Source organism: Palaemon carinicauda, chromosome 1, assembly GCF_036898095.1.
Source record: "Palaemon carinicauda isolate YSFRI2023 chromosome 1, ASM3689809v2, whole genome shotgun sequence".
In the NCBI taxonomy this organism is placed as follows: domain Eukaryota; kingdom Metazoa; phylum Arthropoda; class Malacostraca; order Decapoda; family Palaemonidae; genus Palaemon; species Palaemon carinicauda.
In genome coordinates, this window is record NC_090725.1 from 258,480,427 (window position 1) to 258,487,144 (window position 6,718).

The following is a 6,718-nucleotide window of genomic DNA, read 5'->3' on the forward strand; positions in this document are numbered from 1 at the left end:
GGGATATGCTAAGATGAAAGGATTCAAGACATTGAACATCCATCAAACATTACGTCCGTATTTTCTAATTTCTAAAAATAAAATTTGTCTAAATGGCCGGATCATTTCTGTTTCCCTGATTTAGCAAATAATGCACATTCAGTAAGGGTTGCTACTTATGAAAAAAGCAATTCGTGGCAGTAATGAGTATTCAGATTCAAAGGTCATCGCTTGATCAAATTCTTTAGGTACAATTTATGGCCGGTTCATATCGATATTTTGTAATGATTGCTATTTCCTTTCACATCATTACAGTTTCCATGTTCCGATGCCATTAGAGTAATAAATGACGTATACTGTAGCATCAGGATAGTTATAGCTTTGAAGGGAATTCCCTAAAATACGCTGAACTTCCCTTAGGGGGCGCCCGGGATTGAACCAGGGACCTCTCGATCTGCAGTCGAATGCTCTACCACTGAGCTACACCCCAAGCATAATGTACAGCAAATATCTTCTATATTACTTTATAGCTGTTAAGTATCCTACTTATTGTGACAAAACAATCAGTAAATGAAAAAGTAGCTCCCAAATACAACATTACAATTATCATCATAATTCCTAAAAATAAAATTTGGCTAAATGGCCGGATCATTTCTGTTTCCCTGATTTAGCAAATAATGCACATTCAGTAAGGGTTGCTACTTATGAAAAAAGCAATTCGTGGCAGTAATGAGTATTCAGATTCAAAGGTCATCGCTTGATCAAATTCTTTAGGTACAATTTATGGCCGGTTCATATCGATATTTTGTAATGATTGCTATTTCCTTTCACATCATTACAGTTTCCATGTTCCGATGCCATTAGAGTAATAAATGACGTATACTGTAGCATCAGGATAGTTATAGCTTTGAAGGGAATTCCCTAAAATACGCTGAACTTCCCTTAGGGGGCGCCCGGGATTGAACCAGGGACCTCTCGATCTGCAGTCGAATGCTCTACCACTGAGCTACACCCCCAGCATAATGTACAGCAAATATCTTCTACATTACTTTATAGCTGTTAAGTATCCTACTTATTGTGACAAAACGATCAGTAAATGAAAAAGTAGCTCCCAAATACAACATTACAATTATAATCATAAGTCTTCACTGTATTTTTCCACTGCATGATTACCTGTAGTTTGGTTGATGTCTGTCTAAACATCTTATTTACAGATATGTTTTCCTATCCTTCGCTGACTCTGGTAATATACGATGCCATCAGGTAAACTACAAAAGCCATTAGGAGATAATGCTCATTATCTTTCCTAATATTTAGAATCTCGTATAGCATGCTGTAATTCCCTTAGGGCTTAGGGGGTTCCAAGGACTGAATCGGGGATATCTTAATCTACAGTGAAATACTTTACCATTAAGCTTCACCCCTGACGTATTACACAGAAGACTTTTGTTAGTTTCTTTTACAGATGTTCAACTTCCCACTTTTTGAAGTGCAAGCAAATCTAGGCGGGATTTGTTTGGTTGTTTCAAACCGGGATATGCTAAGACGAAAGGATTCAAGACATTGAACATCCATCAAACATTACGTCCGTATTTTCTAATTTCTAAAAATAAAATTTGGCTAAATGGCCGGATCATTTCTGTTTCCCTGATTTAGCAAATAATGCAAATTCAGTAAGGGTTGCTACTTATGAAAAAAGCAATTCGTGGCAGTAATGAGTATTCAGATTCAAAGGTCATCCCTTGATCAAATTCTTCAGGTACAATTTATGGCCGGTTCATATCGATATTTTGTAATGATTGCTATTTCCTTTCACATCATTACAGTTTCCATGTTCCGATGCCATTAGAGTAATAAATGACGTATACTGTAGCATCAGGATAGTTATAGCTTTGAAGGGAATTCCCTAAAATACGCTGAACTTCCCTTAGGGGGCGCCCGGGATTGAACCAGGGACCTCTCGATCTGCAGTCGAATGCTCTACCACTGAGCTACACCCCCAGCATAATGTACAGCAAATATCTTCTACATTACTTTATAGCTGTTAAGTATCCTACCTATTGTGACAAAACGATCAGTAAATGAAAAAGTAGCTCCCAAATACAACATTACAATTATCATCATAATTCTTCACTGTATTTTTCCACTGCATGATTACCTGTAGTTTGGTTGATGTCTGTCTAAACATCTTATTTACAGATATGTTTTCCTATCCTTCGCTGACTCTGGTAATATACGATGCCATCAGGTAAACTACAAAAGCCATTAGGAGATAATGCTCATTATCTTTCCTAATATTTAGAATCTCGTATAGCATGCTGTAATTCCCTTAGGGCTTAGGGGGTTCCAAGGACTGAATCGGGGATATCTTAATCTACAGTGAAATACTTTACCATTAAGCTTCACCCCTGACGTATTACACAGAAGACTTTTGTTAGTTTCTTTTACAGAAGTTCAACTTCCCACCTTTTGAAGTGCAAGCAAATCTAGGCGGGATTTGTTTGGTTATTTCAAACCGGGATATGCTAAGACGAAAGGATTCAAGACATTGAACATCCATCAAACATTACGTCCGTATTTTCTAATTTCTAAAAATAAAATTTGGCTAAATGGCCGGATCATTTCTGTTTCCCTGATTTAGCAAATAATGCACATTCAGTAAGGGTTGCTACTTATGAAAAAAGCAATTCGTGGCAGTAATGAGTATTCAGATTCAAAGGTCATCCCTTGATCAAATTCTTTAGGTACAATTTATGGCCGGTTCATATCGATATTTTGTAATGATTGCTATTTCCTTTCACATCATTACAGTTTCCATGTTCCGATGCCATCACAGTAATAAATGACGTATACTGTAGCATCAGGATAGTTATAGCTTTGAAGGGAATTCCCTAAAATACGCTGAACTTCCCTTAGGGGGCGCCCGGGATTGAACCAGGGACCTCTCGATCTGCAGTCGAATGCTCTACCACTGAGCTACACCCCCAGCATAATGTACAGCAAATATCTTCTATATTACTTTATAGCTGTTAAGTATAACTTATTGTGACAAAACGATCAGTAAATGAAAAAGTAGCTCCCAAATACAACATTACAATTATCATCATAATTCCTAAAAATAAAATTTGGCTAAATGGCCGGATCATTTCTGTTTCCCTGATTTAGCAAATAATGCACATTCAGTAAGGGTTGCTACTTATGAAAAAAGCAATTCGTGGCAGTAATGAGTATTCAGATTCAAAGGTTATCGCTTGATCAAATTCTTTAGGTACAATTTATGGCCGGTTCATATCGATATTTTGTAATGATTGCTATTTCCTTTCACATCATTACAGTTTCCATGTTCCGATGCCATTAGAGTAATAAATCACGTATACTGTAGCATCAGGATAGTTATAGCTTTGAAGGGAATTCCCTAAAATACGCTGAACTTCCCTTAGGGGGCGCCCGGGATTGAACCAGGGACCTCTCGATCTGCAGTCGAATGCTCTACCACTGAGCTACACCCCCAGCATAATGTACAGCAAATATCTTCTATATTACTTTATAGCTGTTAAGTATCCTACTTATTGTGACAAAACGATCAGTAAATGAAAAAGTAGCTCCCAAATACAACATTACAATTATCATCATAATTCTTCACTGTATTTTTCCACTGCATGATTACCTGTAGTTTGGTTGATGTCTGTCTAAACATCTTATTTACAGATATGTTTTCCTATCCTTCGCTGACTCTGGTAATATACGATGCCATCAGGTAAACTACAAAAGCCATTAGGAGATAATGCTCATTATCTTTCCTAATATTTGGAATCTCGTATAGCATGCTGTAATTCCCTTAGGGCTTAGGGGGTTCCAAGGACTGAATCGGGGATATCTTAATCTACAGTGAAATACTTTACCATTAAGCTTCACCCCTGACGTATTACACAGAAGACTTTTGTTATTTCTTTTACAGAAGTTCAACTTCCCACCTTTTGAAGTGCAAGCAAATCTAGGCGGGATTTGTTTGGTTATTTCAAACCGGGATATGCTAAGACGAAAGGATTCAAGACATTGAACATCCATCAAACATTACGTCCGTATTTTCTAATTTCTAAAAATAAAATTTGGCTAAATGGCCGGATCATTTCTGTTTCCCTGATTTAGCAAATAATGCACATTCAGTAAGGGTTGCTACTTATGAAAAAAGCAATTCGTGGCAGTAATGAGTATTCAGATTCAAAGGTCATCCCTTGATCAAATTCTTTAGGTACAATTTATGGCCGGTTCATATCGATATTTTGTAATGATTGCTATTTCCTTTCACATCATTACAGTTTCCATGTTCCGATGCCATCAGAGTAATAAATGACGTATACTGTAGCATCAGGATAGTTATAGCTTTGAAGGGAATTCCCTAAAATACGCTGAACTTCCCTTAGGGGGCGCCCGGGATTGAACCAGGGACCTCTCGATCTGCAGTCGAATGCTCTACCACTGAGCTACACCCCCAGCATAATGTACAGCAAATATCTTCTATATTACTTTATAGCTGTTAAGTATCCTACTTATTGTGACAAAACGATCAGTAAATGAAAAAGTAGCTCCCAAATACAACATTACAATTATCATCATAATTCCTAAAAATAAAATTTGGCTAAATGGCCGGATCATTTCTGTTTCCCTGATTTAGCAAATAATGCACATTCAGTAAGGGTTGCTACTTATGAAAAAAGCAATTCGTGGCAGTAATGAGTATTCAGATTCAAAGGTCATCGCTTGATCAAATTCTTTAGGTACAATTTATGGCCGGTTCATATCGATATTTTGTAATGATTGCTATTTCCTTTCACATCATTACAGTTTCCATGTTCCGATGCCATTAGAGTAATAAATGACGTATACTGTAGCATCAGGATAGTTATAGCTTTGAAAGGAATTCCCTAAAATACGCTGAACTTCCCTTAGGGGGCGCCCGGGATTGAACCAGGGACCTCTCGATCTGCAGTCGAATGCTCTACCACTGAGCTACACCCCCAGCATAATGTACAGCAAATATCTTCTATATTACTTTATAGCTGTTAAGTATCCTACTTATTGTGACAAAACGATCAGTAAATGAAAAATTAGCTCCCAAATACAATATTACAATTATCATCATAATTCTCCACTGTATTTTTCCACTGCATGATTACCTGTAGTTTGGTTGATGTCTGTCTAAACATCTTATTTACAGATATGTTTTCCTATCCTTCGCTGACTCTGGTAACATACGATGCCATCAGGTAAACTACAAAAGCCATTAGGAGATAATGCTCATTATCTTTCCTAATATTTAGAATCTCGTATAGCATGCTGTAATTCCCTTAGGGCTTAGGGGGTTCCAAGGACTGAATCTGGGATATCTTAATCTACAGTGAAATACTTTACCATTAAGCTTCACCCCTGACGTATTACACAGAAGACTTTTGTTAGTTTCTTTTACAGATGTTCAACTTCCCACCTTTTGAAGTGCAAGCAAATCTAGGCGGGATTTGTTTGGTTGTTTCAAACCGGGATATGCTAAGACGAAAGGATTCAAGACATTGAACATCCATCAAACATTACGTACGTATTTTCTAATATCTAAAAATAAAATTTGGCTAAATGGCCGGATCATTTCTGTTTCCCTGATTTAGCAAATAATGCACATTCAGTAAGGGTTGCTACTTATGAAAAAAGCAATTCGTGGCAGTAATGAGTATTCAGATTCAAAGGTCATCCCTTGATCAAATTCTTTAGGTACAATTTATGGCCGGTTCATATCGATATTTTGTAATGATTGCTATTTCCTTTCACATCATTACAGTTTCCATGTTCCGATGCCGTTAGAGTAATAAATGACGTATACTGTAGCATCAGGATAGTTATAGCTTTGAAGGGAATTCCCTAAAATACGCTGAACTTCCCTTAGGGGGCGCCCGGGATTGAACCAGGGACCTCTCGATCTGCAGTCGAATGCTCTACCACTGAGCTACACCCCCAGCATAATGTACAGCAAATATCTTCTATATTACTTTATAGCTGTTAAGTATCCTACTTATTGTGACAAAACGATCAGTAAATTAAAAAGTAGCTCCCAAATACAACATTACAATTATCATCATAATTCTTCACTGTATTTTTCCACTGCATCATTACAGTTTCCATTTTCCGATGCCATTAGAGTAATAAATGACGTATACTGTAGCATCAGGATAGTTATAGCTTTGAAGGGAATTCCCTAAAATACGCTTAACTTCCCTTAGGGGGCGCCCGGGATTGAACCAGGGACCTCTCGATCTGCAGTCGAATGCTCTACCACTGAGCTACACCCCCAGCATAATGTACAGCAAATATCTTCTATATTACTTTATAGCTGTTAAGTATCCTACTTATTGTGACAAAACTATCAGTAAATGAAAAAGTAGCTCCCAAATACAACATTACAATTATCATCATAATTCTTCACTGTATTTTTCCACTGCATGATTACCTGTAATTTGGTTGATGTCTGTCTAAACATCTTATTTACAGATATGTTTTCCCATCCTTCGCTGACTCTGCTGATATACGATGCCATCAGGTAAACTACAAAAGCCATTAGGAAATAATGCTCATTATCTTTCCTAATATTTAGAATCTCGTATAGCATGCTGTAATTCCCTTAGGGCCTAGGGGGTTCCAAGGACTGAATCGGGGATATCTTAATCTACAGTGAAATACTTTACCATTAAGC

The 6,718-nt window shown here is 37.3% G+C and overlaps 1 long non-coding RNA gene and 9 other non-coding genes across 10 annotated transcripts in view; all 10 read right to left on the reverse strand.

The window, feature by feature from the left end:
- The window catches only part of LOC137644539 (uncharacterized), a 474,459-nt gene that overhangs the window by 267,492 nt on the left and 200,249 nt on the right, over nucleotides 1–6,718 (reverse strand). The window lies entirely within an intron of this gene.
- TRNAC-GCA (transfer RNA cysteine (anticodon GCA)) lies at nucleotides 398–469 on the reverse strand. The gene has a single exon. It is a non-coding gene; the product is annotated as a tRNA-Cys (tRNA).
- TRNAC-GCA (transfer RNA cysteine (anticodon GCA)) lies at nucleotides 924–995 on the reverse strand. The gene has a single exon. It is a non-coding gene; the product is annotated as a tRNA-Cys (tRNA).
- TRNAC-GCA (transfer RNA cysteine (anticodon GCA)) lies at nucleotides 1,909–1,980 on the reverse strand. The gene has a single exon. It is a non-coding gene; the product is annotated as a tRNA-Cys (tRNA).
- Nucleotides 2,894–2,965, reverse strand: TRNAC-GCA (transfer RNA cysteine (anticodon GCA)). Its single transcript has one exon. It is a non-coding gene; the product is annotated as a tRNA-Cys (tRNA).
- Nucleotides 3,418–3,489, reverse strand: TRNAC-GCA (transfer RNA cysteine (anticodon GCA)). The gene has a single exon. It is a non-coding gene; the product is annotated as a tRNA-Cys (tRNA).
- TRNAC-GCA (transfer RNA cysteine (anticodon GCA)) lies at nucleotides 4,402–4,473 on the reverse strand. The gene has a single exon. It is a non-coding gene; the product is annotated as a tRNA-Cys (tRNA).
- TRNAC-GCA (transfer RNA cysteine (anticodon GCA)) lies at nucleotides 4,928–4,999 on the reverse strand. Its single transcript has one exon. It is a non-coding gene; the product is annotated as a tRNA-Cys (tRNA).
- Nucleotides 5,913–5,984, reverse strand: TRNAC-GCA (transfer RNA cysteine (anticodon GCA)). The gene has a single exon. It is a non-coding gene; the product is annotated as a tRNA-Cys (tRNA).
- TRNAC-GCA (transfer RNA cysteine (anticodon GCA)) lies at nucleotides 6,247–6,318 on the reverse strand. The gene has a single exon. It is a non-coding gene; the product is annotated as a tRNA-Cys (tRNA).